The 25,976-nt window shown below is 47.6% G+C and overlaps 1 protein-coding gene across 1 annotated transcript in view; it reads right to left on the bottom strand.

Annotated features, from left to right (window-relative positions):
- The window catches only part of PDZD2 (PDZ domain containing 2), a 327,492-nt gene extending 302,244 nt beyond the window's left edge, over positions 1 to 25,248 (bottom strand). The window contains exon 1 of the mRNA XM_081088887.1: positions 25,180 to 25,248. The gene's annotated coding sequence lies outside the window, so the exon portion shown is untranslated. The remainder of the gene's footprint in view (positions 1 to 25,179) is intronic.
- Between the last annotated feature and the right edge of the window lie 728 nt (positions 25,249 to 25,976).

Below are 25,976 nucleotides of genomic sequence, written 5' to 3'. Positions count from 1 at the left end.
GAATGAATGAATGAATGAATGAATGATATTCCAGAGTGGAAGGTAAAAAGCCTGCAACCACTCCTTTTGCAAGAGCTCCTAAAATGTTTTCGTGTTCATTAACCCCACCTCTGTTGCTAAAACCGTATGAGCTCAGGACAGTCCCTCAGTCTCCAGTCCTATAGGTACCACCTGTGAAACAGGTTAGCACAGAACTTCACTTAGAGATTAAGGAAAGGAAGACAGGAGCCACTCCACAGCTGGAGGCTGAATAGAACAGCACAGGCAGCCACAGGCAGGCAGAAGTGCTCAGCCTGGGCACACTGACAATTAAGGTGGGCAATCCTTTGCAGTGGGGCTGTCCTTTGCATTGTAGCAAGTTCAGTTGCATCCCTGGCCTTACTCACTAGATGCCCCCAGAACCACCAGTCACAACCAAAATGTCTCCAGACATTGCCAGTATCCACTGGGACAAAATCACCCTTGATAGAGAACTCTGTGGTAGAGGTTTACCTCCCTCAGTGAACCAATGTTGCAGGGAGGGGCAACATTGTTCTCTTTCGTCAGTTGGCCTGGGTTTTTATTTACTAGAGGCCCAGTGCACGAAATTTGTGCACTGGTAGGGTCCCTAGCGGCTGCCACTGCTGGCCAGGTACTCCCTCCCTTCCCCTGGCTGGCCCCACCCCCTGGTCGAACTCCTGATTAAGGGGACAATTTGCATACTATGCTTTTATTATATAGGATTTTAATCTCCTAGAATGCTATTTCTACCTGTTTCCATCTTATCCTTCATTTTCTACTGCACTTCATTACAAAGCAAGCCCTCTGGAAACAACCAAGCACTCACATAGATTTTGAACTATTTTGTTTTCCCCAGTCTATCATTAGCCTTATTTGCAAATAAGATTGATGTTTTTAAAGCTCATCTGCTTGCAACCCCAGAACACAATCCCCTCCCAGGTTGTTACCATCCATTTATGACACGAGGAACAGCAGGAGACCTAAACTCCAAACCCAAATGATCTTGACATGCAAATGTGTCATAAAAGCCTAACCTCAGCAGAAGATTTCAAAGGATTTATTAGCAACAGAGCTGCTGTTCAGGAGGCTGATCTGAGCGGCTTTCCAGGCGATGGTCAGAGCTGCTCTACAATGGGCAATCAGACCCACAGTTCTCCACTCAGAGTCGGAACCCTCCCGCGGGGCAGAGCGCTGGCCCGGCTGTGGGCTCTGAGGAACAGTGGTGCTTACCATTCCACTGACTTCCCAATGGCTTTCTCCAAACAACCATGTCGGCTGCATTCATCAGTTCCTTCCTCCACACCAAAAGCAAATCCCTGTGCACTGGAAACTAGGCCTGCATACATGCATGCATTAGACCAGTGGTCTCCAACTGGTGGTCCGCGAGGTCAGAAAGGTTGGCAACCACTACATTAGACTACAGCGATGAGAAATCAAATCCGCAGGGAACTCCAATCTCTCTACAGCCTTCCCCTCCCTCCTTCAAGCAGGGGTCACACTTCTCTAATGTAGCCTCACTCCCACACCTCCTGCCCTCCGATGGTCCACTATTGCCTTTCCCTGGGTGAGCCAGCAGCCAGTCCCACTGCCTACGTGCTCCACCCCATGCCACTGGCCCTGCTGGTTTCTCTTCCTCAGGGCCCTTGCACGTGCTGTTCCTTCTCCCCAGATCCCTTATCCCTTGGATCAGTGCCTGGCTGACTCTGCCCTTCTCAGGTCTCTGCTTAAATGTCATGTTCTCAGAGCAGCCTTCCTGTGCACACTATCTAGCAAGCTCCCTCCATCTTTGTAGCCCGTGAAGTTGCTTTATTTTTCTTCTAGAAGCATGCAGTTCCTGGAGTTATGCTATATATTCATTAGCTTCCTTGTGGCATGTTTGTCCTCCCCTCTCCTGCTCCTGGAACACGAGTGCTGTATGGCACCGGGGCTTTGAATGCCCCGGTCATCCCTACAGCCCTGTGCCTAGAAGGGTGTGTGTAAATAGTTGGTCCATGCAATTTACACTTGCTAAGATCTGGAAACAGCCCAAGTGCCCATCAGTAGATGAGTGGATAAAAAAGCTGTGGTACATTTACACCATGGAATACTATGCAGCAGTAAAAAAAGAAGAATCTCCTACCCTAGAGACAGCATGGGAGGACCTGGAGAGTATCATGCTAAGTGAAATAAGTCAGTCAGAGAAAGACAAGCATCACATGATTGCATTCATATGTGGACTCTAAGTAACAAAAGAATCTGATGAACATGGAAGCATGGAACAGAGTGCAGAATCTCAGAGGGGAGGTGGGGAAGGGTGGGTGGGAGGCAATCAACCAAGGACCTTGTATGGATATATGCATTGGCCCATGGACACAGACAATGGGGCAGTGAGGATCTGATGGCAGTGGGAGCGGGGGGCCAGCTGGAGGGGGTCAATGGGGGAAAAAAGGGGACATGTGTAATACTTTCAACAATAAAGAATTAGTAAAAATAAAATAGCTGGTGCATGAATGAATATCTGCACTTGGACTGACAAATCACAAGACACAGAGCGGACCCCTGGGAGGCAGAATCTGAGGGCTCCTGTAGGGCTGCTAGACAGGTACTGCTCCATCGACCTCAGGGACCTCGCCCATACCCTGGGTTCCCTGCCTTCAGTTTCTGTACCTGTGACTATTCTCCCACGGGAGAATCCCTTCCCCCACCCCCAGCCCCGGCCCCCCAGCTTCAGAAAACCATGCCTTCGGGCCAGTGCGGGGAAGAACAGAGAAGCAGACGGAATTCTGCGGAGAGCCAGTGGAGTTAATCCTTCCTACAGCATCCTGCCAAGGTTTTTTCCTGAGCACCCAGCTCACCGTTCTATTTTTAGGTCCCTCTATTAGGAACCTAAACAGTAAAAGCAGCCATTGCCTCATAAACGCAGGAACACAGGATCAGCAGGACCTTCGCATGTAGGAACTTGTTAGGATAATCACAAAAGGCACTTTTCCTTGAGATCATTAAAATAATTAGTAAGAAAATATTTTTGAACAAGGAGATGAGTTCCGCTGAAAGACAAGCACGCTCACTTCTTAGACCCAAAAAATGAAAATCCCATCTTCCTTCCCAAGGTCCCGGGCCTGTTGGGACAGGAAGATGCGTTCCATGATTGCTTCCGCTCTGGAAGGTTCTACATGCCCTCCGGCCTCCACGCGGAGACTGAGGCTGGCTGGGTATCCTTCTCCCCGTCCTAGTCAGAGACGATGCCTCCCCAGAGGCGGCCTCTGCCCTGTTTGGGTGGCCCATCCTTAACCAGCATTTTTCTCATTTAGTCTCTAGAAACGCGCCCTGAGAAACAGCTCCTGAAACCCGTTGGAAGAGTAGGTTCCTGAGCCGAGGTGGCCTGGAAGCCCCATGCTGCTGCCCCACCTCCAAGCCATTGGGAGGTTGTAACGGTCCCCGCTCCCCTCCACCATCATCCTAGGCCTTCCTTACCTCCCTCGGCTCCCATGGCAAACTTCCTTTCATCAGCAGGAGGGCCTCCTGTGGGTAATCAAATCCAGTAAATAGAAATCTCCTTGCTTTGCCTTCCTATGAGGCCAGAACGCATGCGTGCACACTGGAGTTGAGGGTTGAGGAGAGGCTTCTTGGGAGACGTGCCCTGCGAGTCGGGAACACTGACTTAGCCCAGGGAAGGGCAAGGTGGGCTGGGAGGAGAGTTCTAGGGGAGGAGAGAGCACATGTAACGGTGTGAGAGGCAGAGAGTTGGTGCACTGGGAACTGAAATCCAGTTCAGGAGGAAGAGCGGGGAAGGGACGAACAAGAAGTGGCAACTCCCCCACCCCCAAATCCAGATTAGGTGCCTCTCTTCTGTGCCTGTGTATTGTCCTAATTGGCCTCCCCCACTCCCCCACCCCCCACCCCCACCCCGCCAAAGTACTCATCAGACAATAGCAGAGATGGCCAGCCGAACGCCACAGTCCCACATGGTCCCCTTCCAGACTGCAGACTCTCCGTGGGCTGCTCCTCCCAGTCCGCTGGGCATCCAAGCGGGGCTGTGTGCTTAATTCTTGCCAAGGAAATGTGAGAAGTGATGTGTGCCACTTTCAAACCAAAGCACTTCAGAAATAAATGTACCTTCTTTCCCTTTCCACCAGTTGGACACAGAGTACACTGCAGTCCTAGGATACTGTGGGGATGCAAGATGCAAGGAGCCCAGAGCCCTGAATCACTGTGTGGAGGAGAGCTACCCGCTGACGGAGAATTCTTGCCCTGGGCTTTTAGGTGAGGGAGGAAGAATTCTGTGGTATAGTAAGCTACTAAAACCTGGGGGATTAATTGTTACAGCAGCTAATATCACCCTAATACACAGACCAGGTAACCCTTACTTATTGAACTATAGGTAACCTCTAGATGGCAGGATTCCCCATTGTGTTACCAGCACCTAGGATAGTAAATAAACATTAGTTGAATGGAAATAGTCTATTTGATGAGAAGGAAGACCATCCCAGAATCCCTGAAATCCCAATAAAGAAAACCTTCTTACTTTGTCAAAGGCCACACACACACACACACACCCCTAAGTTCCTGCACCAAAGCCACATGCAGCTGATGACAAAACCTGCTCTGGCTGTCTTGTGATTCATATGACAGCAGAGACCATCCTAGAAATAACCCTTGCAGGATTCTGTTCCCCAGCATGGGTGTCTATCACATAGAGCCAAATACCGCAAAAGAAAATTGGAAGAGGAAAGAAAAAGTCATCAAGGAAAATAGGCCAGATTTCTCATGATCTCACCCGTGAGTCAGATCTGCGTTTGGGATAACAACTAACCAAGTAGACTGGAACAGTCTGTCTGCAAGATGTTGGCCTGCCAACAGCAACAGCACAGAGAAGGCACACTGTTCAAATGGACTTAAAAGGACGAATCTAGTGCCCTTGTTTCTTTCCTTTTCCTTCAAAAAAATATTTCAAAGTGAAGCAGCCTCCTATTTAAAAATAACTCTCTTGGCAATTAAACAAACACACACAAAGCACTGATTGCCTAGGACCTGCATCTTGCCATGTCGGGAGGTAGGAAACAGTCCTACAGGAGAGTGTTTGCTGTGTGGCACTTAGAAAGCTGCCTCACCTCTCTGGGCCGCGATCTGTTCATTTATAAAATATGAGATTATAATCGATGATCTCTGACAGTCTACAGAAGAAATAATTGTGGGTGGAAGGGAAACTGAATTTTTCATGCCTTGCAGGTTTTTTAATATTCATGGAAATGATTCCCAACAGAAACAAGGTATTTTTTTATGGGTGGCTTAATTTAAGGGAATGTATTCACTTAGAACAGAACACGAGGTCGAAGGCATTGCAGACACAGTGGGTCTCGCGTAATGAGAGGCAGAAATAGGATGATTTGTTCGCAAGTAACAGGCAATATGTGGACTGTTGAGCTATGAGGGTGTCAGGACATTTCCTTTTCGAGATCAAGGAAACTTTAAGAATCATTAAGCACAACTGCTTCATTCTAAGTGTGGAGAAACAAGGACCTAAACATGCTACTGCCAACGCTGAACAGTAGAGGTACCTGTGCTCACACCGTGCTGGCTGCTGATCTGTTCCTCTTTTCGCTCTGCCCCCATCCTCCCTCCCAATCCTGCTTGGTGCCTCGTACAATGACAACATTAACCTCTGCGCCCCTATGAAAATTCTCCCTGGACAAGGACCCACAGAGGAGCTGGTCATTCTATCTAACGTGAGGCTTGAGATTGCTTGCTGGATTTTAATTCCCGACGCCTCGCCTAACCCTCAAGCCCACAGGCTAAGAGTGCTTTCTGAGAATTCAAACAATAAAGCTGGGATCAGGTGAAGGATGCAGAGGTAATCGCATACCTCAGAGTAAGAGGATAAGTGCTCCTTAGAGTTCTGGGACTGGCAGCTACCTAGGGCTATAAAAATAGCCTCTCGTGGGTTATCGCCAGCCGAGACTCTATAGCTTGGATTTCAGGTCCTTGACTCAACTGTCCCCTTGGACCCTTTGCTCCCACCCAGGCACTGTCCTAGACGGATTGCTTCCCATTTTGATACTTATCTGCAGTTTGAACCACATCTCTGGTCCTTCCAGGACAATGCAGTAAAGGCAAAAATGGAAATGAGGTAAATATTTGCTTATCTATTCTTTCTCTACCTCAGCCCACTCTCTCCCTCTCCTTCAAGTTTTTAAAAGAAAGCCCAGGATTGCCCCCTTCAGCATCTGCCACACAGCAGGATCCTATTTTAGGCAACCCAGGGCCTCCGGAGCTGGGTCCTGCATTTCATTAAAGGCGGTTCGAAGGAAATGGAAGAGTAAACCCCTTTACATGCGTTCCTTTCCAAGCCTCTGGGAAATGGAAGTGGTGGCCTAGAAAGAAAATTGCATCTGATTATTAGGATTGCTAGTTATAATAATAAAGGGGAAAGGTAATGGGCCAATAAATGTGGGGGCATCGCTAAGAAGAACTTAAGCTCCAAACTTAGTTAAGCTCTGGATTTAAAAACAATTGTTCCTTTCTATTACCTTTAAAGGTCTCCTGTGCCAATGAGGATATAGAGCCGACTAGACTCTACTGAGCTGAAGTCTGTTTCCAATGCCAACTGGAATGCAGTGGCTTCGCAAAAACAGTGGGTTTGGGGGACAGTGGACCTGCCTTGGAAGCCTGGCCCTAACACTGACTACCCAGCTGGGTCACCTCAGAAACATTGCTTGCCCCTCTGAGCTGCTGGCTCCTCATCCATACAATTGGACCAATCATCTACCAGGAAGCAGAAATGAGATGCTGGGGACAAAGTATACAGGAGGGACTTACTAGCTGTTGAATTAAATCTCTGAGTTGTCAGAGGCATTAGAAGCCCCCCAGCCCAGTCCGGCAAAACCAGTCCTCGGCCTGATGCCTGCAGTGAAGGGACACTTGTACCCCTCAAGGCAGTCCACACCACTCTTGAGACTGTAATATCAGAAAAAATGCCCAAGCGTGGAGCTATATCTGCTTCCCTTAATCCAGTGGTTCTCAACCTTCTGGCCCTTTAAATACAGTTCCTCATGTTGTGACCCAACCATAAAATTATTTTCGTTGCTACTTCATAACTGTAATGTTGCTACTGTTATGAATCGTAATGTCAATATCTGATATGCAGGATGGTCTTAGGCGACCCCTGTGAAAGGGTCGTTCGACTGCCAAAGGGGTCGCGACCCACAGGTTGAGAACCGTTGCCTTAATCTGAATGCTTTGGCTCTAGTTCCAACTTCTGAACCAGAAATGCAAATAAGCCTTAGCAGCCCTTGTGCTGCAAGGGAGCCATTGAAATGCTTTCCTCGGTCATCCACTGGATCTTCGTGGCAAACCTCCCATGTGCAGGTTGACAGAAGCACAGAGAGGTGAGGGGTGAGTCCAGATTCCTCGTTTGTGGGGCTGGTTCCAAAGGCGTGCCATTGGCCAAGACAGGGAACAGAGGAGAAGGAGCGGGTTTGCATGGGAAAGGTGGTGAGCTTTGGAGTAGCAAAGGGTCACCCAGGTGGAGACGGTAGGTAGACACTGTACATGGGAGTCCAGAGCTCAGGAGGAGGGTTGGGGTAAAGGTACAGATTTCAGAGTGATAAGGACATAGATGGGGCTGAAGTTGAAATGTGTCTGAAATGCCCATGGGCGGAATGAGAATATCAATGTGTAAGAGGCAAAGTATAAAACCCAATAAACAGTGGAGGGAGACATACGTTGTTACAAAATAAATTAAAGGGCTCCATGGAGAGGAGCTCAGAGGAAGGTTAAGACAAAGTATGAGTTGAAGAGGTAGGAAGAAAACCAGAAGAGAAGAGTTGTCAGAGAAGCGGAGAATGGTGTCTCTTTAAGGAGGACCTGGGCAGCAGCGTCGACTGAATTAGCTACCGAAAAGCTCCCCGTGGATTTGGCTCTGGAGGCCCACTCGTGATCACAGCGAGGGTATTTCAGTGACGGGCTGGGAATGGAACTAGGAATGCAGTCCAACGAGGAACGAATGGGAGATTAGTGAAAACAGCCAATACAGACCACGTTTCCAGGGACCAGGGCTGTTAAGGAGATAAAGGCAAAGGGGTCTTGCAGAGGGGTGAGATTTGCAGATGGCAGAGAGGAACCGAGGAGAGCCAGGGAGAAGTTAAAGACAGAGCGGGGAAATACACGAATCAAGTATGATAGTTAAGCTGAGCCTGGAAATAAAATGTTCTATGAAAAGAGGGACATTTTCTGAGGCAGGAAGGAAAGAGTACAGACTGGATGTGGAAACAGTTGGGAAGGGAGGAAGAACAGAGGGTTGTCCACTGATTCTCTCTGCATAGAAAACATTAAGGTCCCAGCTTGGAGGGAGAGAGGAGAGTTAGAATAGACCCTGGGGGGAGGGGGTGGCATGGGAAGGCAACTGAGATCCTGTGAAGAGACTGTGCACCTGTCTGCCCGTCTGTGGGGCTGATGAGTTTAGAGGCCCTCGTTTTATAAGTTCACCTACCCAAACAAATGAGATTTCACTCACAGAAATGCTTATCAGTCAGGATACAGGGGTAGGAAATGCAGGTGGTTGGACTTATTTGGTGTAGGGATTTTAGATGGTGGGGAGAGCAAAAGGAAAAAAAAAAGATTTAAGGAGTTTAAAATATTAGCAAATGAGCGGATAAAGCCTGTAGGGGTGTGGGCTGGAAGGGGACAGCCTTGGAAGGCAGCTATGATCTCTCCTGCAAATCTCTCCCACTACCTTCTCCGCCCTGGACCCCTGCCTCTGAGTATGTTACTTTAGACCAGTGGTTCTCAACCTTCCTAATGCCACGACCCTTTAATACAGTTCCTCATGTTGTGGTGACCCCCAACCATAAAATTATTTTCGTTGCTACTTCATAACTGTAATTTTGCTACTGTTATGAATCGTAATGTAAATATCTGATATGCAGGATGTATTTTCATTGTTACAAATTGAACATAATTAAAGCATAGTGATTAATCACAAAAACAATATGTAATTATATGTGTTTTCCGATGGTCTTAGGCGACCCCTGTGAAAGGGTCATTCGACCCCCAAAGGGGTCGTGACCCACAAGTTGAGAACTGCTGCTTTAGACCATGCATTGCCTGGAGCAGCACACAGTAGCTAGAGGTGTGGGACTAGGGCAGAGGGTCAGCGCGCTGTTTCGGGGCCCCTGTCTGGAATTTACCTCGATGTAAATCACATCACAGGGTTGTACACACTGATCATATGAACGTCCCACGGTTTACACAAAGATCTCCATGAAAGCAGGTTCCTGATGATCCCGTAATAAACACCATTGGTTTTTTTCAGACACAAGTGCAGGGCTTTCCTTGAGTCCCTTGGCTGACTCTTGAGCGTCTTGGCCTATCCCGGGAGTCTATTTTGGTTCTGATTCTGGTGTGAAATGAGGTCACTGTGTTTCCCAGATCTGGGTCATGAGCAAATGGGATAAACATGTCACCCACATTTCATGCAAGTTGATAACAAGGTTGAACGGAAGCAGGATAAATCCAGTGGCAAAACTGTACTGATTGTCACTGCTAGAACCTTCTCTCTGGATGGACACCCACCCATCAACCCCTTCGCCCAGGCATTTAGCCAGCTGGCTACAAATCACCAGGTGCTGCTACTGTCCTGTCCACATTTCTCCATCTAGCCCACAAAGATGTCCCAAGGGGCCATCCAAACACCTTGCTGAAAAGTCCAGATACGCTGTGTCAACAGCTTTCCCATGATCTACGGGTCTGTAACCTTATCCCCATTGGATAAAAACACAATGAGCTTTTCTTTGCTTGTGTCTTGTACACCTACAACCAGATGGAAATCGGTTTATGACATTTTGCAGCTTTATACCATTTCCTGTCTCACCATGACATCACTTTTCCCCAGGCCCAGGCCTTCAAAAGGCCACAAAGGTGCTAAGAACTTAGTTTCTAAACCTTCCTCCTACTCCAGTGGATCAGGTTACCTGATCGCCAGGGCTGCAGAAATGAAGAATGCTAGCTTGCTAATGAGACTAGAATAGAAAAACCCCTACAACAGAGAGGACAGGGCCCTATGAGGTGGACCCACTTTGCCTCATCTTGGAGCTTCCTCCCAGCAGCCCTAAAAGGCAGTTTAAATTATATTTCCTTGAATCTAATTTTAGGGAAAAAAAGCCAAATATGATTGTATCTGAGCTTTCTTGGGTACATCATTTTCAAACAGGGCGCTGCAATCTTAGGATTTTAAATCTTACAAGATATGTATTCAGTTGCCATTTAAAATGAGAAAGATATAGAGCAACAATGAACCACAGTGAAAAATGCCAGGGTGTTTACGAAGCGTATCATCCCGAATTACACCGAGGGCGACACCCCTTTCTATAGGCACTCCTTAGATCCTGCCGAAACATTCAACAAGAATAGTTTAAGCAATTCATCAACATCTGTTGACTGTCTGCTGCTGGGGATACAAAGAGGTGACAGCATGGTCAGGAACCTCAGAGAGTTTGCAGTCTGGGCTGGGTGGGCATCAAGGAAAAGAAGGCACTTTGTGCCCTGGCTGGTGGCTCAGTTGCCTGGAAAGTCGTCCTGTACACAAAATGTTATGGCTTTGATTCCCAGTCAGGGCACATACCTAGGTTGTGGGTTCTGGGTTCCATCCCTGGTCGGGGCGTGTACAGGAGACAACCAATCATTGTTTCTCTCTCCTTCTCCTCCCCCCTAAAAAGGAAGGAAGGAAGGAAGGAAGGAAGGAAGGAAGGAAGGAAGGAAGGAAGGAAGGAAGGAAGGAAGGAAGGAAAGACACTTTGAGCAAAAGGTTCACCAACCAGAGCAGCATGTGCTGGATGCCAAGTGAATGTGCCAAGCAGTGTGTGCACCAGACAGACGTTCCAAGAAGCTGCCTACTGGAGGGGGGAGGGAGCGCAGAGAACACTTTTCAAAGGGAATGAGACTTCTCCTGGATCTTAAGGGACAGACAGAACTTAGACATTGGGTAGGTGGGCATTCTGGGTGGAGGGTGTGGAGTAAATTACACTACTCATGTAGATGAAAGGAGTTTAAGCTGTATCCAAATACCCTTTTATTTTTCAAACATCAATATAAAGAAAAAAGCCTTATGATCACCTGGGAAATGAACAAAGAACTCACTTGGCTGCAGTATGGGGTCTGTGCCTCCCCACAAAGTCCAGCCAAGGTCATGCAGGAACGAATGTCTACCACATCCCCTCTAATGAGATTCTCCGATGAAACCCTAATATGCTATCATACACAGCAACAAATTTCACTAAGTCATCCTCTGCGATTTAAGTCTTGAGACTAATGGATTTTCTAAGAATGCAACAACCTATGCCACAGAGGTAAAGTGCAAAGGAAGAAAAACAAATAGTGTTTTGCAACCCTGGCTCCACATGAGAACCTCCTGGGAGCGTTCAGAAAATACCAAGGCTTGGACTGTACCTCCTACCAATTACATCACAATCCCTGAGGCACCAGCATTTCAATGAAAAACACCAATGATTCTAATTCATTCTCTCATCAAATATTTTGAGCGTCTATTGTATGCCAAGCATTGTTCTAAGTGTTGAAGATACATGAGTGAATCAAAAAGGAACACCCCTGCCCCCTTAAAAAATGCCTTCAGAATTTACATTATAGTGGGGAAAGCAGGCAGGAAAGCAAAGTATGTCACTAAAATATATGTTAAGAAAGCTGACAGTGTGCTAAGGAGAAAATAAAGCTGAGAGGGAGACAGAAGTCTCAGGCTGAAGTAGACTGACATGGAAGATTTCTCCGAAGGTGACATTTGAACCAAGACTTGAAGGAAGCGAGGGAGCAACTCAGCTACATGAAAGAACCTGCCAGGCACAGGGAATGGTAGGTGCAAAGGCCCTGAGGCAGAAGCATGTCAGTGTGGCTTGAGCTGAGTGGGAAGGAATAGAGGTGAAGTCAGAGAGGGAAGGAGAAGGGGAAGGGGGAGAACACCAGGGCCTGGCAATCTGTGTAATGGGTATGGCTTTACTGAGTGAGATGGAAAGCTACTGGCAAGGTTTGAGCCGAGAAGTGACGTGATCTGATTTCCATTTTACTAGAATCATTCTGACTGCTCTGCTGAGAACAGACAGTGAGGGAAGAGGCAAAGCAATAGCAATTGAGTGATTCCTAAAATAGTCCAATTGAGAGATGAGGACAGTTTGGATAAGGGAAGAGGTGATGAGCAATGGTCAGACTGGGTATATTTTAAAGAACTGACCACAGACAAATCATCTGGAAGGGGCAGGGTGGGAACCTGGATTTAGACATTAAAAGCTGACCATCGGACATTCAGTGTTACATTACCTGAATTATGGTTCAGGTTCTCCCCACCCAGACATGCCGGTCTGACACTAGTTTCATTCATTTGAAAAACTTTCATAAAGGATCTACTGTGGTCCAGGCACCGCCATAGGGGCTTGAGTCACAGCATCAAACAGACATTGTCTCTGCCTGGAAGAACCTTCCAGTCCAGTGTTTCTGAACCACAGCTGATACCAACTCAAGGGGCGGCTCTGGCTTCACTGGACTACAGTTCACAGCCCCAGCCAAACCCACAGCACAGGGTGATGTCACCCAGGTTCACCCGGGCCTCGATCTGTATCGATCAGCCAATATGCCAAGGGGATGCTTAGCCAGTTCCAAGTTTCCATCAGAAGTGGGCTCACTATGTTCTTTTTTTTTTTTTTTTTTTTTTTTTCATAGAAACGTAGGTTTATTTTTAGAAGTATAGTATAGCACTGCTCCTGCTCCTGCTCGTCCCTCTCTTCTCCTCTCCTCCTGGCCCAAAAGCTCTTCCCTCTCTTCTCCCCTCCTCCTGGCCCAAAAGCCACATTTAAGCAAAACGGTCATGGAAAATTTCAACAAAAGAGTGCATATGTGCCTGCTAGCAAAGCCGTGGAGGCCATTTACCCGATATGCTATTCCATACATAACCCTATACTGTATACTTTATGAGTCAATAAAACAATTTTTAATTATAAACCTGTGTTTTCTTTTTTTTTTTTATTGCTTAAAGTATTACAAAGGGTATTACATATGTGTCCATTTTATCACCCCGCCCTAGACAGTCCCCTAGCCTCCCCTATCCCCCAGTGTCTTATGTCCATTGGTTATGCTTATATGCATGCATACAAGTCCTTTAGTTGATCTCTTACCCCCCTACCTCCTGCCCCCCAACCCTCCCCTGCCTTCCTGCTGCAGTTTGACAATCTGTTTGAGGCTGCTCTGCCTCTGTATCTATTATTGTTCAAAAGTTTATAATGGTCTCTATTATCCATGAATGAGTGAGATCATGTGGTATTTTTCCTTCATTGACTGGCTTATTTCACTTAGCATAATGCTCTCCAGTTCCATCCATGACGTTGCAAATGGTAAGAGTTCCTTCCTTTTTACAGCAGCATAGTATTCCATCGTGTAGATGTACCACAGTTTTCTAATCCATTCATCTACTGATGAGCACTTAGGCTGTTTCCAGATCTTAGCTATGGTGAATTGTGCTGCTATGAACATAGGGGTGCATATATCCTTTCTGATTGGTGTTTCTGGTTTCTTGGGATATATTCCTAGAAGTGGGATCACAGGGTCAAATGGGAGTTCCATTTTCAGTTTTTTAAGGAAACTCCATACTGTCTTCCATAGTGGCTGCACCAGTCTGCATTCCCACCAGCAGTGCACAAGTGATCCTTTTTCTCCACATCCTCTCCAGCACTTGTCGTTTGTTGATTTGTTGATGATAGCCAGTCTGACAGGTGTGAGATGATACCTCATTGTTGTTTTGATTTGCATCTCTCGGATGATTAGTGACTTTGAGCATGTTTTCATATGTCTCTTGGCTTTCTGAATGTCCTCTTTTGAAAGGTGTCTATTTAGGTCCTTTGCCCACTTTTTGATTGGATTGTTTATCTTCCTTTTGTTGAGTTGTATGAGTTCCCTATAAATTTTGGAGATTAGGCCCTTATCAGATATGACATTGGCAAATATGTTTTCCCACACAGTGGGTTTTCTTGTTGTTTTGTTGATGGTTTCCTTTGCTGTGCAGAAGCTTTTTATTTTGATGAAGTCCCATTTGTTTATTTTCTCTTTAGTTTCAAGTGCCCTAGGAGCTGTGTCAGTGAAGAAATTGCTTCGGCATATGTCTGAGATTTTGTTGCCTTTGGATTCTTCTAGAATTTTTATGGTTTCCTGTCGTACATTTAAGTCCTTTATCCATTTTGAGTTTATTTTTGTGTATGGTGTAGGTTGGTGGTCTAGTTTCATTTTCTTGCATATATCTGTCCAATTTTCCCAACACCATTTATTGAAGAGACTATCTTGGCTCCATTGTATGTTCTTGCCTCCTTTGTCAAATATTAATTGAGCATATTGGTTCGGGCCGATTTCTGGGCTCTCTATTCTATTCCATTGATCTATATGCCTATTCTTGTGCCAGTACCAGGCAGTTTTGAGAACAGTGGCTTTGTAATACAACTTGATATCTGGTATTGAGATCCCACCTACTTTGTTCTTTTTCAGGATTGCTGCAGCTATTCGGGGTCTTTTTTTATTCCAGATGAATTTTTGGAGAGTTCGTTCTAGATCTCTGAAGTATGCCGTTGGTATTTTAATGGGAAGTGCGTTGAATTTATAGATTGCTTTGGGTAGTATGGACATTTTAATGATGTTGATTCTACCAATCCAGGAACACGGTATGTTCTTCCATCTGTTTATGTCTTCCTCTATATCTTTTTTCAACGTCCTGTAGTTTTCTGAGTAGAGGTCTTTTACCTCTTTAGTTAAGTTGATTCCTAGGTAGCTTAATTTTTTTGGTGCAATGGTAAACGGGATTGCTTTTATAATCTCTCTTTCTAAAAGTTCACTACTGGTGTATAGAAATGCCTCAGATTTCTTGGGGTTAATTTTGTATCCTGCTACATTGCCAAATTCATGTATTAAGTCTAGTAGCTTTTGGATGGAGTCTCTGGGGTTTTGTATGTATAATATCATGTCGTCTGCAAATAAGGACAGTTTTACTTCCTCTTTTCCAATTTGGATGCCTTTTATTTCTTCTTCTTGCCGAATTGCAATGGCTAACACTTCCAGTACTATGTTGAACAGGAGTGGTGAGAGGGGGCATCCCTGTCTTGTTCCTGTTCTTAGGGGAAATGGTGTTAGTTTTTGAGAAGTGGGCTCACTATGTTCTTGAAGGAATGCTTTTTCCATTGTTCCTTCCCCGTCCCCGAAGACAGGTAAATAATTTGATACAACTGATAGTTCAAGACAATCAGAATTTTATTTTTATTCTCCATGTACAGAATATGAAATAACATACACATATATACATATGTACACATTTTTTCCTCCGTGCCAAGTGCTAAACAAATATTATTGAATGAAAAAAAGACCAAAAATAGGCAATGAGGACAAAATAAAAGCTCTGAGAGAGACCTGAGCATAACTGATAAGACTACCCTTTTTCAAATGTTGCTGAGCGTTCATATTTTTCAGTGCTTCTGTGAGAAGCTACCTACCTCCTATTTGCAGGACCACTATCGTTAGCAAAGTCTGCGTGCTGTGCAAAATGAAGATGGGGAAGAAGAAAGAGTTATACAAAATAATCAGTACAACTACCCTAGTTCCGGCATAGATTGTAACCAATGGTAATCCAGAAGCACTTCTTGATTGTGGGGGGAGGGGACAGGGAGAGGTGATATTTCACATGAGAGCAGACACATAATTCCACCAGGGCTCCATTGTGACTACTCATCTCTCTGTTAGCAGGAACAATGAGCAGCTCCTCTTTGGTTTGTGCTAAAAATAAAGGAGACTGCCAATGAATGACACTTTACATGCACAACCCTCCAGGTAAAGTTCTGGTTACCATGGCAAACCCCACTCATGACAGCAGAGGCAAAGCGTATGATGGATCAAATGGCCAGGGTCCTGCCTTCCTGCAGGAAAGCAGCTATAGTTGCCAGATACACTCACCAGCCACTATAGCCCTTTCTATGAATAAAAGCCCAACCTATATTTGTGGGTCTTGGCCATTCTCACCATTACTATTTGCCTGAAATAGTAGCCTTTTGTCTGATGTTTACTTTTCACGATGCTGATGTCATTCTCAAGATGGAACTTATTTTTAAAAAGAGGTTCAACAACAGGGAAGGAAACAAATCGTGGCTGTCTCCTTCTCCCCGGCCTACAACCGTGGCCGCAGTCCCTCTGCACCCCATACCTGGCGAGAACCTGCCCTTTGGTGTCTGCCATGACTGGTGATGGAGAAATGGACCAATCTTTGAGCAAGACCTAATGGTGAAGGTCTTGTACCAACTGATCTAAAAATGTGCTCACCCTAGGTTTCTATCAGCTGGGTTAGGGTTGTGGAGGCAGAAAAGACCAAACTACATAAAAGTGCTGGTGTGTAAGGAAAAACCAGGAGGAAAATCTTAGGACTTCTTATGAATGCAAATAAATTCCACTTCTGAATATCAGGAGGCAACCTAGTCATCTCTGCCTTTCCTGTTTAAGGGTTCAAGGAAGAGGGTTTAAACCATGAAGTCTCCAGCTGGATCAGAACAAGTCTTGAGCCTATATGCCCAAGTACAGAAGAAAAAGAAATGAACTTCTTAGCTTCTCAAGCCTAAGCCCCAGGGCCAAGTTTTCAGAGAAACAGTGCATTTAGAACTTAAGTAACTATATTTCTTCAGTGTTTTAACAATCCGTGTCCTGGGTTTATGAGCAGGAAAATGAATTAGAAAACTCAGACTCAGAGCTCTGTAGGGACTTTGGGGATCCTGGGCATTCTGGCTTCTCCAAAGTTCTGTATGGAATAATGGATAAGAACACAAGCCTGTGAGTCAGAGAGATGGGGTTCAAATTCTTGCTCCAACTCTTAATAGATGTGTCACCTCAAGCAAGCAATTTAAACTATCTGAGCCTACTTTTCATCATCTAGTAAGTGCTCAATTTGTTCAACGGCTATTTACTGAGTGCTAGGCACTGGAGAAACAGTGAACAAAACAAGGGCCCTGCTTTGATGGAGCTTACATTCTGACAAATAAATCAAAACTTCATTTTAAACAGAAACAATGTGAGAGTGTGCCTGGGGTGGCCATTTTAGATTACATGGTTGTAGAGGAGGCCTGAGAAGGTCTGGGGAGAGAAGCTTCCAAGCACAGGCAGGGCCCTGCTGAGGGGCAGAGCTTGGCTTGTTTCAGACAGAAAGAAGGACGGTGTTTCTGGGCTCAGAGCGTGAGTGCAGTAAGTGTAACTAACAGAGGAAATCACTGGTGATGTGGGCTAGGGCAAGCGGCCTGGGTCGTATTTAAATGGCAAAGAAAAAACGCCAGTTTTAAGCTTGGGAGTGACATGGCTTGATTTGTGTTTTAAAAACTCACCTCTAGGTTTTCTAAGGAGAAAGGAGTAGGGATCAAGAGTGCTAGCTGGAGACTCAGTTAGAAGACTACTGCAGGAGTCCAGGGACAAGGCACTGGTGACTTCAAGTAGGGTGGCTGCCAGGGAAGGGGGAGAGGAGGCTGGAGACTGGAGGAAGGGTGAAAAGGACTTACAGATTTAGTTGCTGGGTGTGAGGAAAAGAGAAGAATGAAGGGTGGTTTCCAGGTGCTTGAAATGAGCCTTTGGGTGGATGTGGTGCCATTTACAGAAAGAAGGAGGAAGAGAAGGAAAGAACTAGCCTAAGGGAGAAATACCCAGGATTCCATTTGTATCATGCTAGGTCTGAGATGCCAATTACACTCCCACGAGGAGATGCCAAGTTGGCAGTGGTGTATATTATCTGGAACTCAATGGAGAGGTCAAGGCTGGAGACATAAATTTGGGAGATAACAGTACATAGAGGTAGGTAATGCCTTGAGGCAGGTGAGATTTCCCTAGGCAGGGGAATAGTTAGAGAAGAAGACCCAAGGTCAAGTCCTGAGGCAACATCATAAAACAATGACTATTAGTTGTTGTTATTTTCAGTACACTGGGAAGGACAAAGTTAGTCAATTGTTGGTATCAGCATCTTTTTATCCATCTATCTGCCCACCTATCCCACCATCCCTTAATACCATAAACAGCCCTAGCTGTTTTGGCTCAGTGGCAGTGGATAGAGTGTCAACCTGTGGACGGAATGCCCTGGGTTCGATTCAGGTCAAGGACATGTACCTTGGTTGCAGGTTCCCTCCCTGCCCTGGCCCTGTTTAGGGCTCGTCAATCGATGTGTTTCTCTCACATGGATATTTCTCTCTGTCTTTCCCTCTCTCTTCCGCTTTCTCTAAAACTCAATGGAAAAATATTCTCAGGTGAGGATTAAAAAAAAATACCATAAACTATCATTGAGCACATTTAATTACTGAGAGGCAGGAAAGAGTAGTGGTCACGCATGCAAATTCTAGAGCCAGTCTGTGGTATTTAAATCCAAGCTCCTCCCACTCCTGTTATCTTGGAGAATTTGCTCAACTATATTGCACCACCACTTCTCCATCTACAAAAGGAGATGTAGTAAGTTGAATGGTGGTCCTCCAAGAGATATGTCCATGTCCTGGTACCTCTGAATATGACCTTATTTGGCAAAAGGGTCTTGGCAGATGTAGTTACGTGAAGAATTTGAGGTGAGATCATCCTGGGTTATCTGGGTGGCCCTAAATCCAATGATTTGTAAGTGTCCTTATAAAAGACACACAAAATGGTGACACGCAGACATAACAGGAGACACAGATACACAAAAGAGAAGGCAATGTGAAGACAAGACGGAGAGGAACAGCCACAAGGAATGTCCAGTTACCAGAAGCTAGACGAGGCAAGGAAGGATCCTCCCCAAGAACCTCCACAGGGAGCATGGCCCCACCAACACCTGGAATTCAGACTCCTAACCTCCAGAACTGTGAGAGAACAAATTTACGTTGCTTTAAGCCACCAAGTTTGTGGTAATTTGTTATAGGAAAGGCATATGGAGATAATAACAATAGGCATCTCATCGTTATGAGAATTAAATGAGTTAATATATGCTAAGTGTCTAGACTAGTTCCTCCAATTAGGGAACATTCAAACAATGTTAATTTTTGCCCATGTATTGGACATTGTGCTGGATCCTGAAGAGTATGGGGAGGAGGCAGGTCATCTTCAGAGACCCTCAGGATAAAGATGGTACCCAGGCAGCTGAGCAGGGGAGGGACCAGCAGGTGGAAAGGGTGCTCAGGTGCCAAAAATTGCCGAATGATGCTCCCCAGCAGTCACCAATACAGAAATGAATAAGGCTTCCATCTGCTCAGGTTTTTAAAGACAAGTAGTGGGTCCAGAGAGGGGTTAATGCAACCCTTTACGGTACCTCCCTCTCCTCGCACCATCTCGCCGCCTGCTCTCTCCTGAGGATCCATGCTGCTGAGGACGCTCACAGCACATTTTCTGGGGACAGCTGTCCCTACTTTGAGCCTAATGATATTGGGAATAACGATGACCAGGACGGGGCAGGGCTGGAGAGTGGGCAGTGACAAACCGTGGAGGAGGGCGATGCAATTTTGTATGCTGAGTGATTTTGTAATAATATTTGCATGGCTACTTTAGCCTTGGAAGTTAATATTCTTCACCAAGAGACCCATATAGCACAATCTAGTTTTACCCAAATATCTATAAAATACACTTTGCCAAAGTGGGTAGGGGGCAGAATCCAACTGAAACACAGCTGAAATCAGACATTTTATAAGTGTCCATTGGCCAACGCACAAAAATGTACAGAGTTTATTGACATCTTGCTTTACTAAACTCAGCTCCATTTTCATCTTCGTAGGGGTAACAAAAAGAATCTTTCAAAAACTTGAAGAGATTGTAATTGCTGTATTTGGTCACCTGCATGCAAATATAAGCAATGTTAGGAACAAGTTAATGTTCTTGGTGATGAAGGGTCTTACTGGGTGTTCAAACTTGTACACAGCAACCTAATGTAGTACAGCTAACCTGAAAAGCTCGGGCCTCGCCACCCTCCAGAAACAGAGGCTTCTGTGATATGGGAATTACCACACTACCTGAGGCCATGCAAGCAGGACAGGCAGGTTCCCATGAAACAGGCATCTGCAAAGTGTTGGCCTTTGGTGAAAAGGACAAAAGAGTGGTGTTTATTCTCTTTCCCTCTAGGTATGGCAATATCTCATTAGGAGTGAAGTAGCTAGACAGGATCCCAGGGGTCCCAAGAAAGCCACACTCCCAGGCAGGTGTCTCCTCCTACCACCTTCCTCTGGATGCCCAGAGGCTGCCCCTGTGAGGCAGCCCAGTCCCCCACCCTCTACTGCATCCACCATGATCCAAAATTACCTCTCTCCCACCCCCTCCCAGCACACTGCTATTCCCTTAGCAGGCTGGTCTCAGCCAAGGACCCGAGTGGATTTCCACTGCACTAAGTGTGGCCTTGCTTGGGATAGGAGTCACATTCTGCATTGTATCACTACGTCTTTATTTTTAGCAAAGCAAAATGACACTCTTTGGAGGCCAGGACAACAGGGTGGGAAGGGGGTGGAGGGTGCGGGTATTTGAACTCAGATGATTGGGTTGAGATAGCAGAGTTAAAGTCTAGTGTATATACTAGTAAAGCCAAGTACTAGAGGGGTCCAGGTGTTGATAAAAAAAGAGTCCATTCCCACCTCTCAGGCATGGCTCCCTGGTTGAGCATCAACCTGTAGACCAGGAGGTCGGGGTTCGATTCCCAGTCAGGGTATGTGCCCAAGGTTGCGGGCTCGATCCCCAGTGTGGGGCATGCAGGACCCAGCCGATTAATGATTCGCTCTCATCATTTATGTCGTTTTCAACCTCTCTCTCCCTTCCTCTCTGAAATCAATAAAAATAAAAGGAGTCCATAATGTGCTCAGGTCAAGTCCATATCCACTCCTGCTAAAACTTCAAAAGTCCCCACATTCTGTTAAGGGCCACATATACCATGGAAGCCCCCGGTGCCTCAGGAGGCTGTTCCAACACCCCAGGTACTACCTGGAATGAGCCAAATTTACTTCAACCTCAAGGCAAGGAATGGACTGGATCCTTCAGGGACTTGCAAATCCTTAAGAGTTTGCAGTTTTTTTACCCTCATGTGGATAGCTAGGCATTTCAGGCTGCTTCAGACAGCAAAACTTCCCCCTTCTCCTTGCTATGATTTCATCTAAAGTTTGAGACAATAGTGTGTGCAAAATTAGTCCTCTTTGCTCTAAGTCAGTTCCCCAAGCCCCACTTCTCCAAAACCTCCTCATGTGTCCTAGAGTGCTTTATGAGCCACAGAAATGCTTTAAAACCTACAAACAAATCATCTGAGAATAACTTCATCAGCCAGATGTTCAATGCTCTCTGGTTTCATGGGATGGCTTCGCCAACGGGAGTTAATTCTTCAGTTTCTGATTTTCTGTTCGCTCAGTGTGTTCATGTAGGTAATGCGTGGCTCAGGAGGCCAGCAGGAGCTCTCAGAATGGGGACTGTTTCCTGGCCCGATGGAGAATGCCGGGTGGAGAGGATGCTGGGCATGGGCAGGAGGTCACAGCCAGGGGGAGGCGTCTTCCCGGAGCTGGAGAGATTTAAAAGACAAATGTGTCTTTTCCGCACACTTAGTGCCTTAACAAACCATCTCTCGGCTCAGCCGCCTACCAGACCACAAAGGGCCTCTTCAACTATTGAATTTTCAAACCGTAAATGCTCCCAGTGTTTTCTTGAACACATTTGTAAATAGAATGCAGAGCTCTTTGGATCCCAGGCAATTCAAGTCTGGACCAGCCGACCTACCTGGCTTCAAGTCCTGCCTCTGCCCAGAACTGCAGAACCCATGGGAAATATATGCTTTCTCGATTCTCTCTCCCTCTCTCTCTTTCTCTCTCTCTTATTTCCCCCCAGATCTATAATATGGCTATTATAACATGAATATAACATTTTTAAATGCCATAAAAGGATCTATCATTTTATATGCAACCAAGGACAACATAATCTAGACATAGACCATCCAGGTGGAAAATAATTTGAGAAGATACTTTTTCCTTAAAAATCTTCTTTTTCTTAAAATAAAACAAAAAACAAAAAAACCTGCACATATTCCCCTGATACCCTTTAATTTGGCACACATCTATTGAATGTTTACTAACTCCAGCTAAGTGCTCCTTTCCTCCCCTCTTCACTAATAAGTGAGAATATTTATTTAATCTTTCTAGGTTTAATCATAAGTGTATTAATGAAACCAATGGGACACACAGATTTTTCATTCTTCTTCACCCGCATGCATCTTGTGCAACTGCCATGAAAAGACACCTGAAAATTGTGCTTTTAGCTCCAGCTGTACTGGAATGAGGCAAGTTCTCAGCTTTTCTCAGCCGCAGCTTCCTAAGTGCAGAAATTAGCAAGTGTGAATGCATCACCTCTTCCAAACCACAGATGAGCCAGGAGACTGGGCAGGCTCTCCCAGCTCTGAGTACTGGCAACTTGACCTTTGCATAAGAAAGGGAAGTGGAATGCAGATGTATCCACTGAACCAAGCCAATAGATAAAAGGGCAGACATCCTGAAAGATTCCTTAAAGGGGAGGCCAGGCTGCTTAGAGCAGTCCAGTTTTTCACCCAAAACTAAAAGCAAGCATTCGTTGCGTCTACTAAAAAGCCCTGCGTTCAACTGAGCTGTCCCAGACTTCGAGAGAGGCGAATTCATGTCTCAGCACACTGTCAGAGGGACCACCACCACGTACCAGACACTACTATGGAGGTGTGTGCACATACCTCAGTGCCTCTTTTTATTCCTCCTTAAGGACAACCCTATTGTACCAGTTTTGCACACGAGGAAACTGAGTCTGCAGAACTGCGAGTGACCTGGCCAATGAGAAGTTCTCTGCAACTGGGCTAGATTGCAGCCCAAGTCTCTGACCTCAATTCCAGAATCCTTCCTTTCCCTCCTGGCTGCCTCAGCTGGTGCCTGGTGGCCATGCCAGATGCCAGGCTCACCTCCCCTAACTGACAGCTGCACATCCGCCTTTCCCCAACACTCCCCCAGGACGGTGCAGTGACCTCCCGCTCCCAGCAGGTGCTCCTCCCATTCCACCAAGACCAATTCTTCCCTCCCCTCCACAGCACTGCGGGGCTCCATCCAGGCCTCGCCCAAACCTGGCTTCCCTCCTCCCTTCCAGGGAAGGCAGATGCCAGCTTCTCCTCCCCTGCACCTGCCCTGGCCTTTTCCCTCCCCAATGCTCCTTATCTCATCTCCATTCTCTCCCACTTCTCTTTTGTTTACCACACATGCCTGGGAGCGGGGAATGAACCTTCCCACAACACTACCACCCCCTCCAGCTATTCTCCGATTATATTTAACTGGCACAGAACTGAGTTCCTCCAAGTCTTTAGCTCAGCCTCTTCTTCCATCATTCTCCTGAGGATCCACCTCTCAGCACGCACCTGCTCTACCTGGGTTCTCCTCCACAAAGCCTTTCCGATCTCCTCAGTCAAAAGTGTCTCCTCCCTACTCCCAAAATGTTTTATTGAGACCACTCTTCAGGTGCTTTATTCATTGCACCATCCCGTCATTCCTTCATCCAATAAACACAGGCCACAGTCTATGGCACACATGCACTGGTTTGGATCTGAGCTCCCAGTACACTTACCTCACTTCTCCTGAGAGAGTGGAAGTCTGACAGCAAGGAGGGAGCCCCTTTCATCTCTGTGTGCCCCCAGAACCTTTAGGCCCCTGTGCACAGCAAACCACAGGTACTCCCAAAATAAATTGCTTGAAATGAATAGAGAAATGATCATGTTTCCCTAAATAGTAAACTGCCTTAAGTGCATGCAAAATCAATTTCAATGATAGAGATTTAAAGTATAATTCAATATTTTTTTTCCAGGAGCACATTAACAATGTCAAGGGAGGTGCATTTATATACTTTACAAGGTTCTGATTCTTCCTCTCTTAGCACCTGCCACGCTTTTACTCCTACATCTCTCCCTCCTCCCCATACACACACTCCCAGTGGTTCGTGGCCCATTCTAATGGAAGGAGGAATTGATGAAGCTAGAACCACCTACAGCCACAAGTGTGTTCTGAGACATTCTATTGCCCCCACAAGCAGCCCTCCCATAGCGCACCTGCCAACCTGTACCAATTTGACACCCAGAAGTCAGACCAGAAAAGGTGGCGCTGTAGAAATACCAGGGCCCTAGAGACCAAGTCCAAGGCAGGCCGAGTGTGGGATGCCCCACTGGGGAAGGACCAGCACTGAAGGACCAGGGGGGCTCTTCTTAAAGCAGATCCAGGTACCCCTTTCTGCAGGCATTCCGCCACCACCTCCAGCAGCCTCATCATGATTCCTTGAGGGGAACACATCCACCCCAGGCACCAAGAGACAGATGCCAAGCCTTCCTGTCCCCATCACTCCACCTGCAGTCCCAGCGCAGGTCTGCAGCTCTGGAATGCCCTCGCGCCTGCTATTCCACTTTCTGCGCCAGTCCCTGCCAGACCTTGTCCCCTTCACACTCAGGGTCCCTTATCAAGATCTCTGCACCTACCAGAGCCACTAAGGTCCGGCTTCTGGCAAACTCCAGCCAAGGGCCCTGGACCCTCCTCCTACTCAGTCCAGATTTGCGGGAAGGCAAGCAGCCCCAAGTCCTACCCCAAAGAAAGAGAGAAGGGGAGGCGCCAGGTCTTCGGAGGAACTCCACTTAAGAGGGAGGACAGGATTTCCCCATCAGTGCGTTCCCTATCTCCCTGGCAGATGCCAATAGCCGCCCCAAAGATGCCCTTGCTCTTTTCGAGCGCCCTCCCCGCACCCCGCCCCACTCCCTGGCCCCGCGCACCCCTTCCCCAGGCAGGAGCGGGCGAGGTCTGAGGTGCACCCCCTGCGGTACCGGAGGCCGGCGCACCTGAGTGCCTCTGCCCCGGAGGAAAGGGCCAGGCGACGGCCCAGGGATGGGGACACGAAGCGCAGGGGCTCCGGGCCCTGCCCTACGGGTGCCAGGCAGTGCGTCTCGTGTGGTCCCGCGGTCCCGACCCGCTCGGTCCGGCCTCTGGCCGCGGCCGCGTCCTCCCCACCCCCGGGCCGACACCAGGGGAGTTCGCGCCGCGCCACCTGGGACCCGGCTTCGGCTCCCCACTGGCCGCCCGGCCGCGGCTGGGACTCCCGCCCCGGCATCTGTCACTAAACTTTCCGGGCGCTCGCAGTCTCGGAGGCGGTCCCGCGCCCCCACCTCCGAAGCCCAGGTCCCTTCACCTGCTCGCGGCCCGTCGGAGGTTCCGCTGCTTCTCGCTCGCTCGGACTCAGGCGCCGCCCGGCGGGACCCGCGCCGCTGCTGACGCCGCCGCTGCCACCGCCGGTGCCGCCGCCGCCCGCCCGGAGCTGCAGCGCCGCGGCTCCCCCGCCGCCGTGGGAGGCGCAATCCGGACGCCCGCGGCCCGGCGGGTCCCCGCAGCCGCCGCGCACCGCGTCTCCCCGCCCGGGGCCGCACGCTAGGCGCCGGGAGCCCGCGCCCTGCTCGGCTCTCCCGGCCGCGCGGCGCTGGGGATGCGCGGAGCCCCGAGGATGGGCGGGGATTCCCTCCCACTGGCGGACTCGAGGGGCGGGAACTCCCTTCCCGGAGTGACAGAGGCGGGGGGCGGGGATTCCCCGGCTGGAGTGACAAGGTGGGCGGGGATTCCCCGAGCCCGGCGCCCCGCGGGCCGCGCGTTCCCGGGATCAACCCGGAGTCCTGGTGCGCTGCCTTCAGAAGCCGGAGTGTCTGGGCAGGAACGGATCCGGGGAGATGGCAGCTCAGAATTTCCAGATGGAGGGGCTTTGGGCGCCCTCTAGGTGGAGGAGAGCGAGCCAGGGGACTTGGAGTTGCCTTTCCACGGCACCGAGAAAAATGCCAGTTGCTTTAGAAAAGAATGGGGCGGAGGCCAAAGAAGACGGGGTACGACTCACCACTCCCCGCAAGCCACCCTTGGGCTCGGGTCCTTGGGGTGCCAAAGTATATCTGACCCTGGTATGAGAATTTGGGGGGAATCTCTTGACACCTCAGAGCTACTTAA

Source organism: Myotis nattereri (assembly GCF_964212035.1).
Source record: "Myotis nattereri genome assembly, chromosome: 4".
In the NCBI taxonomy this organism is placed as follows: Eukaryota; Metazoa; Chordata; class Mammalia; order Chiroptera; family Vespertilionidae; genus Myotis; species Myotis nattereri.
This window is presented reverse-complemented; position numbering and strand designations above follow the sequence as displayed.